Genomic DNA, 24,777 nt, shown 5'->3' with positions numbered 1-24,777 from the left:
TTTGACTAAAACTTTGTTATGGTAGGAAAACCTTACCTAACGAGAATTCCCCAAAAGGCAGGACAACCGCAATACACGGGAGTCTAAGAGGTTGCATAACCCCTAGATCCCAGGAAACCCGAGACTCTCAGTCGACCGAGCCCCTAGCAACAAGGGAGTGAGCGCTGATTGGCTCAAGATGATGTCACTTCAAGCCTGTGCTAATTGGCACTTGATGATGTCATACTGGGTTCACCGGGTATAAATACGGGTTTGTTAGCAAGCAGCAAGCAGAAGGTGCCTGGCTGCCAGCCAGAGGCTTCGGCTTAACACCGCTCCGAAGAAGACCACAGATCGTCACGCTGCCGCCATCGCCCACGACGCCCGGAACTTCTCAACACCACGACGCTGCCGCACCAGGGGCAGAAGGGAATCGCTGCTCCGCCACGAGAGACAGACACCAACCGGCCTCGGCCTGTGGCGGCCGCGCCGCGACCTCGGGAGTCTATCACCTCCATCAGCAGCCGAGGTGGGACTTAGCCGAATTTCAACAAGCAGTAAGTGGAACTTTAACTTTTCACACTGGACCGGGACTTAGCCGCAGACGACATAATAAGAAGAAACGGACTTAACTTCAGACGCCACGACTCGCCACCAATACTCGCCAGGAGCGCTTAGGAACTCGCTCGGCGAGTAATTTTGTGAAAAGCTGCTAATCAAATTTGAAGTTCTCAGGGATGGGCGAATACCCCCTGAAGGAAAATAGTGAAGAGAGCAGACTTTTGATTAGGGACACTCGCTCAGCGAGTGGGGAAGGAGCGAGTCGGCGCAACGATAGTGGAAGTCGACATCGACGTCGTCCTCAAATGGCGAAGAGGGGTTTATAGGTAGCGTTGGCGAACTTACCCGGAATTGACTTTGTACATTGAGTAGTAAATTGATAGAGACAGGACTGAGACGTCTGATAACGGGAAATAGAAAGACGACGAGTTGGCCGCACCTCAATAGTGTGTAGGCGAAAGCGCCCCTAGGGATCTGATTAAATGTTAAATGTAATAAAAATGGAGGGCGGACCCAAACTCGTGGCGTAGGTCTTAGTCTAATGCAAGTGTATGTTTTGAATTGTGTGTCAGATAAAGATTGTGTATAATTGAGTAAAGTTAACTCTAGTTTGGAATTTTGGTAGTAACAGGAATTTAATTCAAAGAAAATAGAATACCAAATTTATATTGTTTGCTGCCATAGCTAACATAACCGGTAAATGTCAGGATTATTATTTGTTGTTATTACGAGATTATTGCATAAAATTAAAAGTGTGTAATTTGTGTTCACAGAGATCGTCAGCCATTGCAGTAAATCTGTTTCAGTTATTGAAACAAACGGCGACGTATCATTACCAAGTTTGCATGTTTGTCGAAAGCTATATCATAACCAATAAAAGCGTCTTATATACAAAGCTGTTTAAGTTTCTTCGCAAGATAAAAACCCAACCTATCTCCCTTGGCAACTCTGTTCGAGTCGCTTCAGGAGGTAACAACTTAACAAATGACAGTTTTCTGCTTAAGAAAACACTGATGACACAGTCCCCGTCCTATCTTGCTGACAAGATTCAGTACTTCGTTCTCAGAGAAATTGTTATTTGCTCATCCCTCAACATAATACAGCTGTGTACCCAAAATCTTTTCTCTGTGACTACTGCACGTACCTGGAATAAACTACCCGAGTCAATCAGACTTCAAAATTCCCTTCACGTGTTTGAGAAAACATTATTCTGGTGTTTGCTAATTTCCGATACTCAAGTTTAGCTGTGGTGTCAGCAATGGGTGACTGCATACGCGTGAATGTGTATGAATTATTATACTTAAATGTATTAGTATTTTTAGAATAGATTATGTCTTGAGTATTTGGTAATGTTCTGTTACAAAATATTTTAACCCGTTAAAATTATAGCGTTATATAAATTATTTTAACACATTTTTAAATTTATGTTTTTAATATATATTACCTTACACAAATCATGTTTATCTTATGTGCTAATTTTTTGCTGTTATTTTTATATTTGGTTTGATTCGTTTTAATTTCAGTTTGTATTTTATTGTATTTGCTAAGTACTTTTCGTTTTTTCTTGGCTAAGGTTTTACTAAGCTTTTCTTGTATGTACCTAATATATATATTTATTTATTTATTTATATTATGTTTGTGGTTAAGTGTAAACACGTATAAAAATAATTTAAAACACATAAAAAATACAATAAAATTATGAAAAGGGGGTTGTCTTTAAAGTCGGTTTACGGACGATCATTTTACGCGATAACGTCATAAGAAAACATTGATGAAAAATTGCTAACTTTTTAATTTTCTAATATTATTTACAGTTTTTGCAAATTTAATTTAAATAATTTGTTTAAATATAATCACAAACAATTAGTTAAAAAGCCCGCCTTAACCTGTTTGATATTATAGAAGATTTCTCGCACGGTGGTTGGCCGGTTCTTGCACGCTCGGCTCAGGCGGAATGTGACAATTATTCGTGCGTGCAGCCGGCGTTCATCAATTTATAAGAAGTTATCACGTCAAAAAATTCGAATGGGTCTTTCAGTATTCGCCAGAACTGTGCAATATCTAATCTCGGTCACGAGGAAATTCCTGCGTTATCATGTTGCAAATACACTTATAATACGAAACTCTATCACGGAATTTAACGTAGAAAATTTTAAAATAATGCCGAGCGTGATAAACATACGCAAATTTTGTTTTCAAATACATTTTGGAACGCGAAACACTCGTATTTTCCGCACCCGTCGCTAGAATCCGCTGCCGACTACGTCGACTACTGACTCATTTGATTAGCAGACCAAAATTTTAAACAAAATAATGAAATGGCTCCAGTAAAAACAAAAAAAAAATAATTGAAAAAATTCTAATTCCCGGTTTTGCACCTGATTCTCGACAAGGAATTTTCTGTAAAATACTGCCCGTGCTGTTAAAATTCATTAAACTGATAATACTTTAGAGTTTCATTTTTGCTTTGGAAATTTTTGTTCGTGCCATCCGCCACAGATGGCAGCACCGTGGTTACAGATTTCCGTTCCAAGCGACTTCCGTCGCATTCACTGCAGTACTCCTACCAAATGTCTTACACCGAGAGCTAGGATGGTACAATACAACCGTCGTCGCCGGACCAAGATGGCGCGTGTCGCGGGCGCCGACGAGGGGAAGGGGAGGGGGGCGGAAGGATGGACCTCGTCGAGGACCCAGAAGGGCGTAAATCATCCGTCCGGGTCGCGCGACGAGCTCAGACGCGGGTCGGCGCACACGACGACGGCGACGGCCGATCATAAATTCCAACTGGACGGCGAAGTACTGCGCCGGGGAGCAGCTATCGCCAAGCCGCGATGAAAAATATATCCGACAATCCGGTCGAAAAATGAATTAATCAAAGTTTAATTCCGTTTTTTTTTTTTTTTTTTTTTCGTATAGGAGCTTGCGCACGTATTCTAACATTTATTAATATGTACCAATCAGCGTGAAAAAGCAGTAGCAAGTAATCCATAAAATAAGGAGGGGAAATTGTGTGTATATTTTAAGTAATAAATTTTAACATTTTATTTTCATAGATTGTCAACAAAAAAAAGACATTTCTTATTTGAGACCCCATACAAATTTATTAAATAAAATGGTGCGTCGTTTATAAAAATATTTTTATTTCATTCCGATGATTAAAAAATTGGAAGGCAAAATTGTTTTTAGAATTAATCTCTAATTTAGAAGTCAAGAACAGCTCAATAAAGTACTCTGCAATAAGAAAGATCAAATACAAACTAAAACAGTTAAATGTTTTACCTACCCATGCTGACGGAAAGTAATTTCGGCTTAATGAAAATGCAGCACAATCTATGAAACTTTTATACTTATCGCACACCAGTTCAAAGGGACATTATCAATCTGTGTGGTAAGTTGCCTTAGTGCCTGGAAAGATAAAAACAATTCCATGCAGGCTGGTTTTGAGCAAGCATGTAAAACACTTGTCTTAGCAACTAGTTTTTGAAAACATGCTCAGTCCATTCGTTATAATGTTTTTCTTCAATACTTAAGGGATAAGGAATTATTTTCTGTTATTTTTTTAATGTTTTATTTAAATCTCATCTTAATTCAGTCGTTGATATACAACGCAAACTTTTGAAGAAAAATTGGTTTTCTACCTGTGCATGCTCTATCACAAAATATTTTGTCCAGGAAAATTCATTGGAAAATTATTGTTATTTTAGCATACGTGGGTGAGTGTATATAAGTAAATGTCGATGTAAAACCTCAAAAAAATGTTTTAATGTAGTTTTTTCAAACAATGAAGCAAAACTTGTAAAATAAATATAAATTGTTACGAGGAAACTAAAAGTGAGGCAAAGAGGCAGGCCAGACGTAACAGAGCGCCGGCCAGCGCAGCCGGGTGGGGAAAGGGGAGGGGGGGGGGTGACCAAGGGATGCATCAACTCCCGGACATGTAGCACCAGCCCCTCCTCAGTAATCCGATTAGAAACGGCGCCTCTCTCCCTGTCTCTCGAGTGTTCGGCAAGTTGTCACAGTTGTGAGGTGGCTTAACTAGGACACCATTGTTCTCGAAGCTTTGGAAGACTAAGAGACCTTTCCTCCGGGAATTGGCCGGTGTTTAAGGCGGAAGCCGGCCTGCGGAGAGCAACGCGGGAGTGAGAGAGGCTGGTGCCGACATCGACGGGTCCCAGAAGCGACCTGCGAGGGCAGTGAAGTGAAGAGGGCGAGTGACCCCTTGGTGAGTGATAGTGTACGGAGAGCGACAGACTACGTGAGCATCGGGGACCGAAGCATCCGGGTGTTGTATGTGCGGCGGACGATTGAGTAGTGCGAGGCAGTGTGTTGGGACAGAGGTGCGTGGTAAGAGACGAGCAGTAGAGAGTCACTGTCCAGCAGAGCTACAGTGGGGAGAGTCAACTGTGGACTAAATGAGAGTGATTAATTTGTGGACAGACTTTTAAATTGTTATAACTTAATTAATATTGTAAATATTAGTAAATAAAACTGTAGTTAAGTAATTGCGCTATCCTTTCCGGACCATTTTCCCAATCATAACAATAATTTATTTTAATCACAAGTTAAAATTCAGTCCTTACGTAAAAAAACTGCTTATAGTACTCCAATTACGTACAAAAGGTTAAGGCGACAGGACCTCTAAGATTAAAGTTGTCTCCAAAATACTTGGGCAACGACTCAAGCCTATAAATTTTAGTAATTTCGGGGTTCTGGGAGTGAATCCACGACCTTCACCACAGGAGCATGACGCGTTAGCTAGCACGTTCACCGAGAACTCTCGTATAGTTCTTTATAGTAAGAGCTGATAAACACTATCTATTGCTGGCCTATTAGTAAATATATACCATAAATATTCGCGGATTCATTTTACGATAGGCTGGAATTCAAAACTAGCTTACCTCTGTGCTGTTTCAGCTGCTACTAGAGGAATCGGAACCACTGTAGGGGCAAAAATCTGTACGATTTACGAGGTAGGAAGACCACGGAAATTCACTGGCAGCCTTAAGAGCGATGAATACTGTCGCTCCCGCCAGGTGCGCATGCGCCACTGCACCAACCCAGAAGCACCAATGAGGACCGCAAGGTCCAAGCTCCCGACCCCAGCATGGTTGAGACTGTCTGTTCTGACCAACTCTTCTTCCTGGACCATCCTTGTTGTCCTCTACTGAACCTGCCTGCTTAATGCTTCCACTACTTCACTCATCATGACTTAGCCCAGGGTTTTCCCTGTGTCCGGGCAGGTTTTACCTGGGCCCAACTTAATTATAGTCTAGATCTAAATATATGGGAGTCAGTCATGACCTCAATTGTTACCATGGCTGGCCACTCCACGAAACAAGCACGCGACGCATGCTACCATTTTGAATGGCTGAAACCCAACATGATTAGGCGTATAGGTTTAGACCTCAGACGCATTTAGAGTCTTCCTAACCTAGACTCCTCACAAAGAAATACATTTAGTTTTAGTTAGGTTAGAGAAAAAAATAATAATCTTAGTTTCTCAGTTAAGGCGGGCGCACTCAGAGAGGATAAATTTGATTTCAGGGGAACAGGGGTCTGTTGTTTACGCCAATACACACACTTGAAAAAAGAAACAATCAAAACGCGGGTAGTTAACAGGTCTCACAATTCAGTAGACAATGAGCAGTTGACATCTGATTTTCGAGGTATAGTCTGGAGAGCTCTGTCCCTACTTATTGATCGGTGAGTATACTCGCAGCCCTGCCTGGCTCTGTGACAAAGAATGTGTGAGTTCGATTCCCCGCTGCAGAAGGCAGTTTTTATAAAGTTACTAGATAAAGTACACAGCGTTACCTAGGCTTCATGCATCGTGAAATGCTCATTTTATTATATTATATACTAGTATATTACAAATTGCATATGATTATGATTCCGAAAGTGATTGAAGCATTAACAATGAAATAGTCGTTGCCAGGAGATGATGAAAGTATCATCATTTCTCCAAGGGAGGTTACAGTTCACATGGCTGAGAGCCACACCCGAACAGTTCCGAATTTCTCCGAAGTTTCCCGATCGCTCGTGAAAAATCACCATGTTGAAAGGATTGATATATTTTATGGTCATAGAGAATTTAAACTAACGTTAATATAACCTAACCTAACCAATCTTTTATTTTAGTTACGCTAACTAAATCTAACCTAACCAACCGTCCCGGAAGAAAAAAAATTAAGAAATATTTATTTTACTGATCTAACATAACCTAACCTTCTACCTCGGAAAAATTTGGAACTGTTCGGGTTGCGTTTGTGGCTTTCATCCCTGTGAACTGTAGGCTATCCTTGGTGGTAAAACCTAGTTCGGTCCCTGCTAGTTATCGAACCCTGATCGGTTTGAGGGAGGCGAGTTATCTGAGCTCTCAACCATCTTTGGGCTGTAGCCTTAGTGAAGTGAGAATTGAAGACGTTCCTTTAAAGTCGTTCGTCACGGATACATAGCATATGAAATATAATCCCTCTGCTCTAGATAGTAACCAGCGTAAAGTATATGCTCCTGGGATGTCACGACCACGGCTACACCAGTTTCAGTGATTGTGGACGTGAGAAGTTAATAGTTAAACTGAGTGGCGGCCAACGTTTAAGTTGTAAATTAGTTAAAAATCGATTTGCAAGCTTTCGCAGCCATCGTACAAGTCTTGGCTTCCAGGTAGGAGCCGCGTCTGGCTGATTTCTGAAGATACCCACTGAAGTTACGGCAAAACGTCAGTTGCAGCAACCGTCAAGACACGGAAAACCAAGACTAAGTTACAAAACATGCAATGCAATTGTATTCGAAATTTACCACGCAAATATAGTACACGTGCTATGCATGTAATATTTTCCTAAACAAAAGCGTTCAAGAGCATTAGCTTTATTAAATGAATAACAATTTATATTTAATGTTTAGAAGAAGAGGCGCAGTGGTAGAGACTGGCCTCTCAACAAGGGTGATCTGGGTTCGATTCTCGGCGGGGTTGAACTACGATTTTAGGAAAAAATGGGGAACGTGGCAGACGTCGCATGTGTGTTTCCTCGGAGTACTCCCGTTCCCCCCACCAGTTCATTCCGTCACTGCTCCACACCCCATCTCATCAAACCACAGGCATTCTCCAGGCCGGCCGGAACGACAGGTCTGTGCCTCGGGTAGGGCAGCCGGCTCCTAGGGGTGTCAGCCCCCTTCCATCCATAACGATTTTCAATGATTTTACGTCTAGGAAAGCTTAGTGACACTGACAGCAACACAGCTGAACCACGTCACTCCCGCAGAGCCGCCCGCACGAGGACAACCAGCTAGCAGGCAGTGCCCACACTCACCGCCTTCTTCTTCATGGCGGGACAATGGAGCCCGCCGCCGCGGCCACGCCCGCCAAGAGCACCAGGCGAGCTGGCGACGACGGGAGCACGTCCAGAGGTGCCGGCTCCGGGGAACCACACCGCGCGAACTAGGCCGACCTCACGGGCCTACATCTCCTCTCCTCTTCCTACAGAATTTGCCGCGTCAGGTTCGGATTCCAAACCGACCACAAGGTCTTTTCTTTCTCTGCGAGGTTCTCCGAGTTTAGAGACCAAAACACTTTCTCCCTGGAATGGGAGACGAGACGAACGCGGGATTCTGCATCTTCAACGAAAGCAGTGTACAGTCTAAAAGGCCTACCGCGGGCGCGAGGACACAGCCCGACACGACGACGGCAGCCCAGAGCGGCGGGCGAACTCCTCGGGCGCCGCGCGGGAGGTATTTGGAACACCGTGGAGCGGAGTGCTGGGTGAGCGGGGAGGGCGCTGGCACCACCCCAAAGCAGCCAGTGTGCCGGGGCAGCGACGTGACACGCATCCAGAAACACGCGCGGTCTCCTCGGCAGCAAGACGGAAGCCGCCCCTCCCCCCCCCCCCCCCATCCGCCACGTTCCACGAACAACACGTTTGAATTAACTGTGACTTGAGAAACCTGAGTTATTAGGGTTGTTGGAAAAACCACATTTTAATTGATTAATGAAAGATTGAACTAAAAATTAAAGACTTTTAAGACGAATGTTACAAACAAACGGTTAATTAAAACCTGTATATTACATGATTTTAAGCTTTTAGTACATGCTATGACTGACTTGTTTACCTTTAACTTCACAAAGACCTTAAATAATACCAGATTTACAAGTAAAATAATTTTTAACAATTTTATGTCATTATAATATGTAGTTATTTAAAATCTTGTGCAAAAACCGGAAATAATTTATGCTACTGCTACTTTGACGTCTCGTCGACATCGGGATCATTAGAGATAATAAGATGTGAAGAAATGAGAATGGATCAATTTCCGAATGAATGTGGTGGGGGAAAATGGGAGTACCGCGAGGAAACCCTCCTGTTATTTTTAACGTCCGCATGTTCCCCACTTGTGCTCCCGGATCGCGGCGAGTGATCTGCCGTGGCCCCAAGCAAGACACTCCGCTGAACCCAAAGACGCGACGAGAACTCGTCGGTCCGGACGGAAAGCTGAGACTCCTGGTGCGACATAGAGGACGAGCGCACAGCGACGCAGCGTCCCGACACTCGTCATTATTTCGCCGTCACATCGAAGAACGTCCCAGGGTGGGGTTAAGACATGTCTGGATCACACTCCCCGACGTCTGCACGTCCATTCTTCAAACACGCAACTGGCGGGAAAAAACACGTTCACGGCAGTGAGACATGCGGTACGACAGAACATTGTGTTGCCCAAAATATATAACGCGAAGGGGTTGCGATACGTTAAGGATAAAGGCACCTTAAATGTTCCATTTATCTTTGCACACATAAGGTGTACAAAGCTTCAAAAAATTGCAATTTAAAAAAATGCTCTAACTATCCGAGTGGTATCAGTTTACTAAGAAGTATTTAAGAATACAGTTACGAGTATACTAGAGGCGAGGCCACGAGACATAACAGAGGCCCAATAATTAGCCAGCTGGCCGTTAGACAACGGGTGGAGCACGGTCCATTAGCGCTACAGCCTAATCATATTAGCAATGGCGTCTTGCTAACCCCTTCCCCTCGCTCAACGCTTTTTCATTGGACTCTCTAAGGCTCTGTATGGTTTTGCACGTTCCCAGAGCCCCGCCTACATGAAGTGACGTAACTAGGACGCTACTGCTCAGGGAGTTTCGGGTGTTAAGTCGACCGTGATAACGCGACACTTCAAAGGGGTGCGAGATCGTTCTATAAAAACGTCGAACTTAACCTCCGAGGCAGTGACGTGAAGAGGGCGAGTGACTCCTTGGTGAGCGATAGCAGACGGCGAACGACGGGATTCGTGTGCGGACACTGGTGTATCAAGAAGCGAAGCACCCGGGGCGGTGTTGTGTGCGGCGGACGAGTGAGTAGCGCGAGGCAGTGTGCTGGGACAGAGGTGCGCGGTGAGACGAGCAGTAGGGCGAGCCACGGTCGAGTTGAGCTCCAGTGGGGAGAGTCAACTGTGGACTAAACGAAAGAGTGATTAACTGGTGGACAGAAATTTTAAGTGTTGAAATTTAATTAATAGTGTCAAAAGTAACTACTATGGGGTCGTCCATTAATCACATGAGTTTTTTTTTTAACAAATTTTTAACCCCCCTCCCCCCTAGTGATTTGTGGTGAGGTTTTAGACTACCCCCCCCCCCCCATCCACACACACACACAATAAATCACGTGTATTTTTTTGGTACAAAAAATTTTTAAAAAATTTCAGAATATTATCTTTAAATATAGGTATAATCTAATTTAATTCTGGAAAATTAAGCACAGTGATAAAAATGTCCAGACACACATTAAGATTGCAGGTTTATTCTCACTGGAATAAAAAAAAATAATAAAGGAAAGGCTTATATGTGATTTACGCATGTATTCGGCGCCAAAATCACAGTCTTACTGGCGACTGGCAAGCCGAGCCGGGTGGTTCATGTTGCGGCGGGCGGGGATATTGTTGCCTGGCTACGGCGAGTCAGGTCACACGTCGCTTTTCAGTTTAGTAGAAATCGGGCGCAAAAATAAGTACACGTGATATCTCTCTACACCCCCCCCCCCTCCCCCTTGTGATATTTCGTGATTTTTCCCGACCTCCCCCCCCCCTTTTCGAGCCTCACGTGATTAATAGACGATCCCTATATAAAACTGTAGATAATTCATTGGGGATCCTTTCCATAGAGGCGACACCACAACAGAAGCACTAGCAAACGTCGCACTCACCATTCCGCCTTACTGACACGTGTTATAACCTACAATTCTTCATCAAGTCACCAGACCCAAGACACAATAAACCCGTAGTCTTTAAGGTGGTTACTGCCACAGAGACATGAGAGGTGTCTCCAAGACATGCGAGTCAAGAATGTTACAGATTTAAGTTTGGCATACCAAATAATAATTAGTACGTTTCAGAGTGAGATATATTGCTACCTCAAAGCTGCGAAATGTTTGACATTCACATCTGTGCCCCGAAGTGCCTCAAGTGTTTCTTACACTTCAGTGCGTATATTACGGCTTAGTCTTAACAAATTGTAAGAAATGTTCATAAATCGACACTACACGAGTACGGAATCGTTAAAAATGACGAATTGTAAAAATATTTCACGTTAATCCATAGTGTCATTCATAAATTTATTTTGGTAAAAGGAAATGCACAAGTGTCGGGTAAACTTCTCATACAATGTATAAGTAGGTAAAAAATTTCCACAAAAGATTTTAAAACACACGAACACGAGATAATTACCGGCTCAAACCTCCTAGGCTTAAAGCATAGCACTAAATTAATCACAGACTTATATTATTATTTCTAGTTTGGCAACACACTGCATTCGGCAATAACCAAGATAGTATTTTAGCACAAGGAATGTACCTGTAACTCAAGCGTGATACATATAATGCCAATAATTTGCATCATTCCTGAATTGAGCTTGTTCCAGTTGCACTAAGAGAAGGATGGAATCTAACTCAATAGTTGCTTTGATTTATTACACTAACTTAATTTCTCAGATAGTACTGCTACATATCCTTTAAAAAGGCGTTTCATGTTCGTGCGATTACGCAGTACGAAAATTAATTTATTCGTCTTCATATAAAATTTAAAAATAATACAAACATATTCAAAAAATACACTAGATAGTAGCCTACAGGTCTACAAAATGACTGTACAGTATATACATAATAATGGTAAATTTAATTTTATGTAACTGTTTCCATAAAGAAAAAATTATCACAAACCAAACAACCGTTTTATTTCTACATGTTCTTCCAAATTCAAGATTTCCTTCAGAGCAGAGCAGAGAAGAGCAAAGAAGTTGATGGGTTGGGGGGAGGGGGTAGAGGAAGTTTCTGGCAGAGACTTTTGATCCTCAGGTCATTTATTTACGTAAGGTGGAGAAGGGGGGAGGGAGGAGGACGTATTTTGACACCAAATATTTTTCAAGCTGTGGGGAAAATCAGATTAATATTTTTTTTAAAGCTGGTCAGTAATATATTTTGTCAACTAGTTTCCAGAGAATTACCTCGTAAACCATTTAAAAAAACCACTTAGACTGGGCGGGTTACATTTCTTCACCCCGGCATGACTCATAAATTGATGAGCACCAAGTCGGCATCCAAGAGGTGCGGAGGCCACTATAATCTCGGAGGTCTCGCCCTAACCTCTGTGCACAATCGTGTGACGCAAACCCCTGCGCTACCTCTGATTTGTTGTTGTTGCTATTGTTGAGGTTGGTGTCGACACTGTGACTGGCGCGCGGCATTGTCTGCGAAGAGTCACTCGGGTTCGCGACCAGCAGTCGCCGTGACGTCACACTCCCGTCGCAGCTGCGGTGACGTCGGGAGCATTCATGACGCAGTCGAGCTCATGCGCGGTCAGAGGTCGGGGTTTGAACTGAGGCCAGGAGGAGAAAAAAAAGGCGTTTGGGATCGGAAACATTTTTTTCTTCAGTGGTGTTACGTTGCACTTTGGTGCAAACAAGTTCCTTAGAAAGAATAACGTAAAAAAAAAACATGCAAACCAATATTATTTTTGTACGTTGGACAAAGTACACTGTTAAAAATAGCAGGGTACACAATTACACACGAATTACTTCATTGTGTTAGTGAACAAATAAAACACGTAAAGATAAAATAAAATGTTTCTGACAGTCGTGTGGTTAACTTTTCCATGTCACAGGTCTGGCCTTTCATGGTTCGAATATGCTCACTTAACGAAAAATTTATATAAAATATTAAATCCAGTGTAGGTACCTACTAAGTATGAAAATACTTGTAGGTATTGGGACATCGAGTTTATTGGCACGACAGAGCAACAGAGACGCACTCAAGGAACAAACACAAAAAAAGATGTGAACCACTTTAAAATGAAAACAATATAGGTAGCAACCACAAGCATGATGGTCTCTGCAATTTTCAAGAATCCAAATGACGGCAGTGGTGTCGTAAAATATACCAGCCGGGGTCAAGGTAAACGGTCATACAAGATAATAGCCATGACATGATCCAAGAGAGTGGTCAAAGGTTAATGTCCTCCAATATGGCGGCCACTATATCATCCAATACGATGTACTGATAACCCCTTTCCCATAATGAATCCTGTGCTAGAATAGGTCAAAATATACTACTTATATTATTTTACTGATTTTTTTTTACCGATGATAATACCTATTTTTGTAGGTGTGCACTTAATTGATAGTTATATTTATCAACATTTTAGTTCGAGAATGTGTGTGTGTGTGTATCTATATATATATATATATATATATATATATATACATACACACACACATATATATCCATCCATCGTTAGTGAAATATTGGAAAATTTTTGGCTGACTTAGTTTTTGGAAAGAAAAAAGTATTTTTAGGCAATAATTAGTATGATATGACAGCTTAAATACCTCATATTAATTCGTCAAAAAAGTACACTCGTTCACGGGATATACTATCAGTTATGACCCTTAAAATGTTTGAGATTGGTTGGACCCTTCCCAAACGAAATTCTCGGTCACGCCACTGCCCCGCCCGGCGAGTGGGCGGGGGGGAAGAAGGGAATGAGCGGGCGACCCCGCCACGCCTCCGACGTGCGGCTCTCGGGATCGCAGCAGTGGCATGTCCGGTGCCCGGGGGGGGGGGGGGGGGGCAGGGCTCCTCCTACGCCGTGGCCGGGCCGCCTCGCGCGACCTCACCCCCACCCCCACCCCCGCCGCTGCCGGGTGGACATGGCGGGCGGCGATCAGCTGATTGCGGCTTTACCACCCCCCTCTCCTTCCCTACAAGGTGGCGTAACTTGCCATCACACATGGGGATCGAGACGCAGGCGCGCCAAGGCGATCAGAGACGTGCGTGACGAGGCTTGCGTTACGTCACGCGTGTTTCTGATGGCTGTTGCACACACACAAACATTTTTTTTTTGTATTTTTAGAAAAGATTCATTCAGAAAACAGTTGCTAAAAACAGTTTGCAGTACTAGGCTACAAGAAAGATATTGTAAATTTGTACAACACATAGCTATGATTATTTTTGCATATATGAAATACGTTTTTCGAGATAATACCGAGTATTTCTTACGAAACTTGGTGTATAATTCTATATTTTAATTGCTGTTTCATTGAAGCATAGTTTTTTTAAACCATGACAAATAAATTAAAAGTTAATAATTGGTCTTTATTTTATTGCATTATGATTATTGATGTGCGCATTTAATACTGTAAAGCTGTTCAGGCAACGGTTCACAAATAACTTTTAGAAGTATGGTATAGGGAAAACCAAAAGCATAAATACCTGGGTAAGAGTCGGAAACCATGTCCATAAAAGGATGTCCCAGTCATAAAATTCAACTGTAAGCGTGGTAGAGTGTTGGTTCAATGTCACAATAAAAGAGTAATTCAAACAGTTTTAGATAAACGCACGCGCGAATACTGCTTTGTTTTCTCGCTTGCAGCGCGAAAGAATAGCTATTTCTCCAATTAGTAGAGGGTGGACCTATAAACTTTATTTGGTAACAGGATGGAGCCCTTCCCCATTGGAATATATTTGTACGAGAGTGGTTGAATGCCGAAGTCCTTGACCGTTGGATTGGTCGTAATGATCGAGACGACAGAGCTCTTTTTCGCTGGCCTCCACGTTCACCTGACATAACGCCATGAGATTTTTTTTTTCCTTTGGGTCTTTATAAAAGATCGTGTCTACGTTCCGCCGCTATCTAATGATTTGCCAGGATTGAGACCATATTCGAAGAGGCAATTGCTTCCATTACTCCGGATGTATTAACCAAAGTGTGGGAAGAATTGAACTTTAGGTTGGATGTTTGCCGTATAACAAAAGGAGTACTCATAGAACTTAAAAAAAAAAAAAAAAAAACATTTAGGTTAGTTACTCTTAAATTTGATGTATGATTTGTTATAAATAGTCTAAATTAAACTGTTATAATATACCACTGAAACTGTATATTGATATTATGGACACTATGTATAATTGCGAACACTATTTTGTAGTGTTATCTGTCATCATTTGTGGAGGTTTTTCGTTTTTTTAGTCCATTTTTCTTTGTTTTTCTTTATTTGTTGACCATATTCCTGTTGTGGAGTATTGTGTGGTGTTTATAGGTATCCTGACAACAGAAATTTTTTGCTTAATTTGTGTTTTTGTCTTTTGTGTTTTTTGTAGTTTTCTTCTACAGACATACATGAGCATAGCAATGGCGTATGTCCAAAAGCCTACATCAAGACTATTTTGTAGTGATACAGCTGTTTTGATGTAAATGTACAAATGTACTAATATCCGTAGTTTGACAGAATACTTCTGTTCCATTAAAAAAAATTAAAGTGTGGCGGGCACGTTTAGATTCCCGCAAACAAAGACCAGTCTGGCGTGCTGCAGGTTGCATGGCGGTAGACAACAGCTCCAAAGCTCCAAAGTTCCATCAGCTACAAATGCACCAACTGTCTATGGCTCCAACAATCAATGATGTCAAAAGTATTTAACTCCAAATAGTCTTAGGCCTTGCTCTATTTGACTACAAGACCAAGAGGCTACGAAGTTACGATACTACAGAACTTCATGTATACATGAGTACTTGACTACGAAGCTACACGTCTACAAGGCTCCAATTGCCGCATGTCTTCGACGGAATTTTCTCTTTTTCCAACTACACCAACAGCATTATGTTATAAGTTAACAAGGGGGGGGGGACTTAATTTGCCGCAACTCTCTGCCCACGTCTGGAGACCTGGAGAACTTCCTTTATCTAATCTGACGTCCACTGAATTCTCCCTGGAGCTTTAAGCACTCTAGCTGTTACCACGAAAACATTCCCTATCCTGCTGAGCAGCTGAGGTCAATGGCGAGCGTACCTTATATCCGCGATAGGCTGCCGAGGAATGGTGCTTTCGGCGTCTGGGTTGGAGGCTACACTCCTGCCGAAGCTACTGCAGGGAAGTCTCGGCAGACAACGCGGTTTCGGACATTGCGATAATGGCGGGAGAAGAGGGAGTTGTAGCCGTAAGCGTAAGAATTGGTGTTCCTAAATAATTGGCTACTGATCAGTAACATCACACTGATAGAAATTACAGTAAATTTACAGACTTTGCTACGAAGAATTCACCTCAAATAAACGAAGAGTTCTTTGTAATTCCAGATAACTGGGTCTTCAACGCAGTAATTCGACTTTTTCGTTACAACGAGGCAAACTCACACGTGGAAGAAACAGGCGGGTGTCTGCAGTAGTCTTAAAAATATTTGAATGTTCTGATTGTGTACCAATATCATTCTCTGCAAACAAAACCAAGCAGCTCGCGGGGTTTCGAAGAGCAAAGCTCCCTGAAAGCCAATGCATGTCGGTTGATCTCGCAATCAACAGCAATTAGAAGGCTAAAGGCGTGTCCATGCAACATTCCGAGCAAGCCTACCGCGAGGTTGCCACAGGCTGCGAGTTGAGTCTCGTCGCTACCAGGTTCACGCCCTCACAGCAGCCAGCTACTCCCGGGGCGATGAAAAGAAAGAGAAAGAACAGGGAATTGCAGGGGGTTGTTGCACTCCCCTGCCGTGATGGGAGGGATGGGAGTGGAGAGGGAAACAATGCCCCGGCGAAACAGACTGTGCGGGCGAAACAGGTTTTTGCACGCCAATAATCTCCCTCGTTATTGCCTCGTGTCCAGCTGTGGAGTGCTTTTATTACCCCCCACCTTTTCCCATTCTTTCCCTGACGCCTCGTTCCCCGAAGACGGGCGGGATGCGCACGTGACCTCACGACAGACGTGTCGTCATTAACACGCGGGCAGCACCGCCGTGGTCGGCAAAAAATAAACGCTTTTATTGCCTTCTCGCCGCTAGTTGGCAGGCGTCCGGAGCTCGGGGGTGGGGCAGCCGGGCTGTCGAGTCCCGACACCCCGCCTCCCCACACTCAGCGCACGTGGAGATGCGGGCGGCTCGGCGGCTCGGTGGCTCGCTGGCTCGGTGGCTCGGTGGCTCGGTAGCTCGGTGGCTCGGTAGCTCGGTGATTCGGTGGCTCGGTGGCTCGGTAGCTCGGTGATTCGGTGGCTCGGTAGCTCGGTAACTCGGTGGCTCGGTGGCTCGGTGGCTCGGTAGCTCGGTGATTCGGTGGCTCGGTGGTTCGGTAGCTCGGTGGCTCGGTAGCTCGGTAGCTCGGTGATTCGGTGGCACGGTGGCTCAGTAACTCGGTGGCTCGGTAGCTCGGTGGCTCGGTGGCTCGGTAGCTCGGTGGCTCGGTGGCTCGGTAGCTCGGTGGCTCGGTGGCTCGGTAGCTCGGTAACTCGGTGGCTCGGTGGCTCGGTGGCTCGGTAGCTCGGTGGCTCGGTGGCTCGGTAGCTCGGTGATTCGATGGCTCGGTGATTCGGTGGCTCGGTGGCTCGGTGATTCGGTGGCTCGGTAGCTCGGTGGCTCGGTAGCTCGGTGATTCGGTGGCTCGGTGGCTCGGTAGCTCGGTGGCTCGGTGATTCGGTGGCACGGTGGCTCAGTAACTCGGTGGCTCGGTGGCTTGGTAGCTCGGTGGCTCGGTAGCTCGGTGGCTCGGTGGCTCGGTAGCTCGGTGGCTCGGTGGCTCGGTAGCTCGGTGATTAGGTGGCTCGGTGGCTCGGTGGCTCGGTGGCTCGGTAGCTCGGTGGCTCGGTGATTCGGTGGCTCGGTGATTCGGTGGCTCGGTGGCTCGGTAGCTCGGTAGATCGGTGGCTCGGTAGCTCGGTGATTCGGTGGCTCGGTGGCTCAGTAGCTCGGTGGCTCGGTAGCTCGGTGGCTCGGTGGCTCGGTGATTCGGTGGCTCGGTGGCTCGGTAGCTCGGTGGCTCGGTGGCTCGGTAGCTAGGTGACGTGTTGGATAGGTGGCTCGGTGGCTCGGTGGCTCGGTGGCTATGTGGCTCGGTGGCTCGGTGGCTCGGTGATTCGGTAGCTCGGTGGGTCGGTAGCTCGGTGGCTCGGTAGCTCGGTGACTCGGTGGCTCGGTAACTCGGTAGCTCGGTGGCTCGGTGGCTCGGTAGCTAGGTGACTTTTTGGATAGGTGGCTCGGTGGCTCGGTGGCTATTTGACTCGGTGGCTCGGTGGCTATTTGACTCGGTGGCTTGGTGGCTATTTGGCTAGGTGGCTAGGTGGCTAGGTGGTTCGTTGGCGCCCGGCTGCACGCCGGCTCTCGGTGCGAGGGATGTGGGTTGGAGTCCTTTATATTGGCTGAATTCCTCACTACAATATGTCAAAAGTTAACCCTTTCTCTCTATTCGTCAACTGAAGTGGATATGGATATCTTAATTATACATGAATTGATTAAACTTTGAATGTGTGGACCATGGTGTGAAATGTTACAATATAAAAATTATATATTAAAATGTATTATAATTGGAGTATTAAATTATTATTACATAAAATATAAAAAATTGTTAGGTTAAAATAAATAAAAAATATGTCTTTGTAAATGACAAAGTGTGACTGAAATATTTAATAAAACTGACAAATTAAACATAACGAACGTAAAAAAAAAATGACGAAGATTACCAAATAGCCAAACAACCAAATACAAAAAAATATAGTTTAAAAAACTAAAAAAACATGCTTTTAAAGAATATCAAACTAAAAAGTTAAAAATAAATATAGTTTAAAAAACTAAAGAAACATGCTTTTAAAGATTATCAAACTAAAAAGTAAAAAATAATTTTAAAATTTAATTTATGACAATAGTATATAAGCAATACTAGTATAAATGAGAAAAAAGCTTGAGGCGCTTTGTGCCATATTTTTTGTATATTAAGCGCCCCATGCTTTTTTCTCATTTATACTAGTATTGCTTATATACTATTGTCATAAATTAAATTTTAAAATTATTTTTTTACTTTTTAGTTTGATAATCTTTAAAAGCATGTTTCTTTAGTTTTTTAAACTATATTTATTTTTAACTTTTTAGTTTGATATTCTTTAAAAGCATGTTTTTTTAGTTTTTTAAACTATATTTATTTTTAACTTTTTAGTTTGATATTCTTTAAAAGCGTGTTTTTTTTTAGTTTTTTAAACTATATTTATGTATAATTATCATAGGGAAATGAGTTACCGACACTACCTATTACCATCTGAGATAACTATTTGGAGTTGCAACGTCACAAAGAAATGGTAAAGTCTCTCCGAATCATTTACAGTTAGATGTATGGATATAATCTTAGAATTTACCGAAAAAAAACAAAAAAAAAAAACATGTTTTTAGGTTTTCCGGCGTGGCTGGGAGTAGAACCCACGATCGCTGAATCCGAAAGCTGATGTCACAGAAGTCGCGCGCCTTAGACCGCTCGGCTAACGAACGTAATGAAATTGGTGGGACATTTTACAGTGATGAGCCACTCACTCTTAGTCGAAAGAGTTACAGACGGACAGACAAATAAACATACAGGTGAAGCTAATATAAAGCATGTAAAAAAAAATAAAAAAAAATAGTTAAGCAAGCTGAAAGGCTAGCACAGAGGAAGGAACAATTGAAACTGGTAAAAGTATGTGCTTTGCAAGAAAAGAAAACTTAGTCGAAAGAGTTACAGACGGACAGACAGAGTTACAGACGGACAGACAAACATACAGGTGAAGCTAATATAAAGCATGTAAAAAAGGTGCAATCACTTTTTTGTATCCAAAGCGGCAGGGGATCTGTTCCCCGAGTGGGGAAACGTGGCGGACGACGCGGGAAGCTGCACTTGGCCGGCTCTGAGTCGCACCCGAAGCGTCCCCGGCGCTGCGAGCTCCTGGTATCCGACGAGACCCCGGGTACAAGTTAGCACAAGAAAATTACAATAATGATATGAAATACAATAAAATGTTCATAGAAATTTCAATATAAACCTGATACTTGCACCATTTTGATTTCCAGTGTTTTTTTACTACTATTTAAAAGTTTTCTATCTAAAAAATTATATCCAATGGGTTTAATATTTTAGAAGGCAATTAAAAATAAGAATATTAATATAAAATTAAAAATAAATTAGGTAATAAAAACATAAATTTTAAAAAAGTCATGTTTTATCTTTTAATTGACTTACGGTGAAGACTTGAGGCATGCCTTTAATGTCACAACATGTTTTAAGATAAAGAAATTTTCGCCAAAATAGCTACTGCAAAAGTCCCCGAGTTTCATACAAATAAAAGTGTTCCAAAATACCATATTAATCCTGGATTTGTAAAGAAAAAAACTGTAAATATTTGGGTGGGCTATACTATTCAGTAGTTAGCACCACTGGCAATCTCCGACACAGCGCCGAGTGTGATGAGCCCAGGATCACGACGAGGCGCCCCGACAATCAGCTCCTCGGCGGAGGCCTCATGAATAATCCAGCCGGGTCCGGATGTCGACCCCCGCGACAGGCAGCGGGCAGCTGGGACGAGGGGCGTGTGTGCTCACACAGCGACCACGGAGCTGTCAGTCCGCGGCAAGCCTTCTTTTCACAGACGAGAGAGACAAACTCCCGATCGTGCATCTTCGGTTATTTGTTTGTTCATTGTAAATGTGTTGATAAAAGGATACTAATGGTCAATTAGGTTAGGTTAGCTACATTATAAATACTTTAAAACATTGTGGACGGTTGATTTGGTTAGGATAGCTACACTAAAGATACGGGGAAAAAAGCGAGCATGAACTTCGGGTTTTGGCTCTCTCGTGTGTGAAACGAAGGCTTCCCGTCAGTCCGCGGGGTCTCGAGTCGAGGGCCACCACAGAGCAACGGAGATGTGCAAGTGCGACTATCGCGGTGGAAAACTGTTACCATGTGCGGCGCGACATGTGACGCCATCTGTCCGGTCGGCTGGTAACTAGCCTACTTCCAAATACAGCTCAGACGGTAAGTCAAAAACCATAGTGTTAGCTTGACCTCGTTAATTTAACTACTACTACGAGCTACTGCTTAGCAAAAGAGATTTAAGCTGTGCGAAAAAAAAACTTAATGCATTATGATGAGTCGGAGATGCACAATTTGTGGTATGCCACAACCACAAAATATGTGACGGAGATGCACAATTTGTGGTATGCCACAACCACAAAATATGTGACAGCCAAAATAAAGTGAATCAATTTTCACTGTTTTTTATTTTTGCCTGATAATACTTTACGCATTTCTTCTCACAATCACTGAAGCTATGTTAAAAATACATTATAAAAACTACTAACTAGCGAGTCGGCACGAAACTACTGAGAAAGACTGGCCTTAGTTTAGGCAAATAAGAGTTTCTCCCCCATGAAGGCAAATCATTAGCATATTTTGATGGAAAAACCAATCGTAGCTGTATGAAGTATTATATGCTCTAAATTTTTAAAATAGCTTGAAATGAACACGCCAGGAAGACTCGTAAATATGCCATTATGTAGTGAATACTGTTAAACATAATACCAACAAAATCTGCAATGAATTAGTATTAAACATTATAACCAAACATTTTTTGCTCTGCACATAGGAATGGGGGTGGGGGAATGTTATCATTTTGACTTCAAGTATTAACACGGCAAAGACTGTACACACCAACTCCCTTACTTCTCACTATGGTCGCGACATGGATCGACAGCACACGATGGCTCGTGTATTTTCGTTACGTTATTTCTTCCCACAATCTTGAAATCAAATTTTTGTCTTGATACTCCTTCAAATATGGATTAGACTATATCAAATAGGTGTTTCCTGTACTAAACATACTAATCGATTTGTATCCAACTCCATACTGAGTAAAAATCAATTAAAATACTTTTCAAATGAATATTTGCTCAAATTAAATAAACAATAAAATCAGTCTCCAACTAGTTTAGTAACAAACACACCATGTCATGTCTTAGTTGTCCAATTTTTTTTTTTTTTTTTTTTTTTTTTACCTTTGCGCATGCGCAGAACCCTGCAGCCACCAGACGGTCTACTCTTGACGAAGTTGGAACAGTCATTCGATGTTGTCTCCTCGTGTATCATCGCGACCGTTTTGTGGCGTCGTGCCGCGTCTGATTGCTTTTGTTTGAATACACGGGAGGAAAATGCTATCAGACAAAATGTCGTGTCTCATTCCGTGTGTGCCTGGCCTAAGTAATTCCTCCTCCGAGTGTCACGCGGCGACTTTCGTCGGTCTCCCCCCTCGGAACACTCGCCGGTAAATCAAACACACGGTCGCTTTTATACACATCCTTCTCATAAACAACACGCTTCACACCGCGGCTTTCTACACGCAACATGGGAAAAAAAAAAAAATTATCGAACGCACCTAGTAGTTTTCCGGCGATAGCGGTGGAGTTTTCTAATCCCACTCCAGACGACATTCGGGCGGCGCATACACATTTTAATAACAAGGCGGTGTACGGAAGGGATAATTGGGGGGGGGGGGGATATTCTCGGTGATCGATCGAGAACATGTTCATTCGCTTCCCCCTCCCTTCACCAACACGCCGACACCCAATGACAGTACGCCATCGCAGGCCGCAGCCTTGTAATGTATGGGCCGACTTTCTTCCGCAGTTAACACCAACAGGTGCGTGTGTGTGGTTGGGAGTAGAAGAGGAGATAGGCGTCCTGCTACGTCCTAGCCAGATCACGTGGCAAGGGCTAACATTACCGTCACTTCTCCTGTGTCGTTCTTTTATTTTAGCCCACACAGTAAATTTTGTTTCTAGATGGATCTGAAACCATCATGCAAAATTACAGATATTTATTTGTAAATCTGTACGTACATTGACATAAAAGAAGCTGTATCGCTACAGAAAAAAATGTTTGCATTACTACTGGGTTCGGTATTCTTACCCTTGCAATTATGCTTTGTGTTGTCCCATTTAATTTATTAGTTAAAGTTATTTGTACTAATGTTCTCTGAATAACTTTCCAGTATTAACGGTTCACATTAATAAGCATGATAAAAAATAAAGACTATTCAATTATCTTTATCGTGGTTTTAAAAAACAATAGTATTAAACATCAAACAATACTTAAAAGTTTTCGTAAACACGACTATTATAAATATTCAGTATCGTTTCCAAGAAAACGTATTTCGTTCATGCAAAAATAACCGTATAAATGTGTTGTAAAATTTAAATTGTAGTTGTCTTGAAGTATTAGGAATTATTTCTTGGCAACTGGTTTCCAAAGGAATTTTTTGTAATAGTATGGGTTAGCGCCGTAGATTTTTCGTCAGGATAAATCATAAGTGTTTCGTATTAATTTGTAATTAATTTTCAATCTCTTTAATAAAATGGTTTCATGATCCGTATACGTTTGGACTGTCACTGGTCAGCTACGTAATCACTTTGCGCCGTTTTGTTTTTTCATTTCCTTTTCAACGCTGCCGTAGCTCTCTCTCGCAGTCGCTCGGCACTGGATCTTTAGGCTTTTTGGATTCCTTTCGACCCAAGCTTTCCTCTGGCTTGCCTACCCTACCATTCCGAGCATATTTACGAGTCATATCAGACGAAATATTTAATTTTTTTTTAATTTTCAATTTAACACAGATTTTAACTTATAGTCCGGCGAATATTTTTATTGTCTCAATTTTGATCCTAGCAGTGCTCTGCAAGCTCTTCACAGTAACTCCCGAATCAATGCACTAGCCAAACGCTTTTACACACTATACCGATTTATAACTTTACACAATCACGCGCATGCACCTACACTGGTACGATGACGTCACAGGCGAAACAAACACTGCGAGACAAACACGTACAGACATTTTCTATCCGTTGTGGGCCCAACCACTGTTAACGCATTATTAGTAGAGACCGGTAAAATTCGCGGATTCATTTCGCGATAGGATAGAGTCCAAATACTTTTGATATTATTTTGCTTCAGTGATGGGGCCACAGTTTATCTGAAGGACTCTGGGCATATGAAAAATCTTTAACAGAAGAATTAGCGAATCACGATCATTCCAGTCAACAGGTGTTACGAGTCGGTAACCAATCAGCAGATGTAATTTGCACGAGTGCGTAGAGGATCATGGAGTATATCCTTTAGGGATTTGAAATCGCGAATTTTACAGGTCTCTAATTATTAGTATCTTAGTTACTAGAGATTCAAATCTGACGGTATTTTTATCACGCAAGAAAGTTCGACCGACTATCGCTGTAACGATCAAATAAATGTTTTCACATCAAAATGTGTCGTTTTTATTTTCTGCAGCAGAAGTTAGTCTAAAAATATGCGGGAAGGATCCGGGTCGCCAGGATCCAGGCGTATCTCAGGCTTAAGCCCATTCACCCACACTCTTATTTCAGCCAAAGTTTATTGAGTTTTCTCCATTTCCCATGTCCCATCTAATGTTATTTTTCCTGTGTCATCGGCATATCTGGCAAGATGGCAGATAAAAAAAATACAAATTAATATTAATTCGCATTTTAACAAACAAGCGAAACAGAAAAAAAATATTCTCCTGCACAAAATACAGTTTGCACTGATTCCATTTCCATCACAACTACGTGAACAGCATTACATTCAGAAACACAAAACGAGTGGACTTTTATGATCGAACTTTGAAAAGATAGATGACCTATTGGCATTGATGATGCAAAATAATAAATATTTTGTATTGTGTTCAATTTTAATTGTTTGTATCACTAACGTTTAATTATTATTGTAAGTAAAATCAGATGCGGACTATGATAATCACACGTATTTGTTTGTGATAGAAATAATTCAGTTTTAAGACATTATGATACTATGTACATATATAAAAAGAAAACTACTGATACTGTTTCGAACTTCGGTATTGACAATTTCATTATGTTTTAGGGTTTAAAGTTACTTAGTTTTGATCTCCGAGTCTTCTATTTTTTC

The 24,777-nt window shown here is 42.4% G+C and overlaps 1 protein-coding gene and 1 long non-coding RNA gene across 2 annotated transcripts in view; one reads left to right on the top strand and one right to left on the bottom strand.

Annotated features, from left to right (window-relative positions):
• The window catches only part of LOC134542613 (rho GTPase-activating protein 20-like), a 927,095-nt gene that overhangs the window by 572,882 nt on the left and 329,436 nt on the right, over positions 1 to 24,777 (bottom strand). The window lies entirely within an intron of this gene.
• On the top strand, positions 272 to 8,610 carry LOC134542616 (uncharacterized). The gene is made up of 3 exons (XR_010076828.1): positions 272 to 536; positions 4,651 to 4,765; positions 7,806 to 8,610. It is a non-coding gene; the product is annotated as an uncharacterized LOC134542616 (long non-coding RNA).

The sequence above is a fragment of the Bacillus rossius genome (genome assembly GCF_032445375.1).
Source record: "Bacillus rossius redtenbacheri isolate Brsri chromosome 9 unlocalized genomic scaffold, Brsri_v3 Brsri_v3_scf9_1, whole genome shotgun sequence".
NCBI classification, from domain to species: domain Eukaryota; kingdom Metazoa; phylum Arthropoda; class Insecta; order Phasmatodea; family Bacillidae; genus Bacillus; species Bacillus rossius.
The sequence above is the reverse complement of the archived record's forward strand: the minus strand, read 5'-3'. Positions and strand labels throughout refer to the sequence as shown.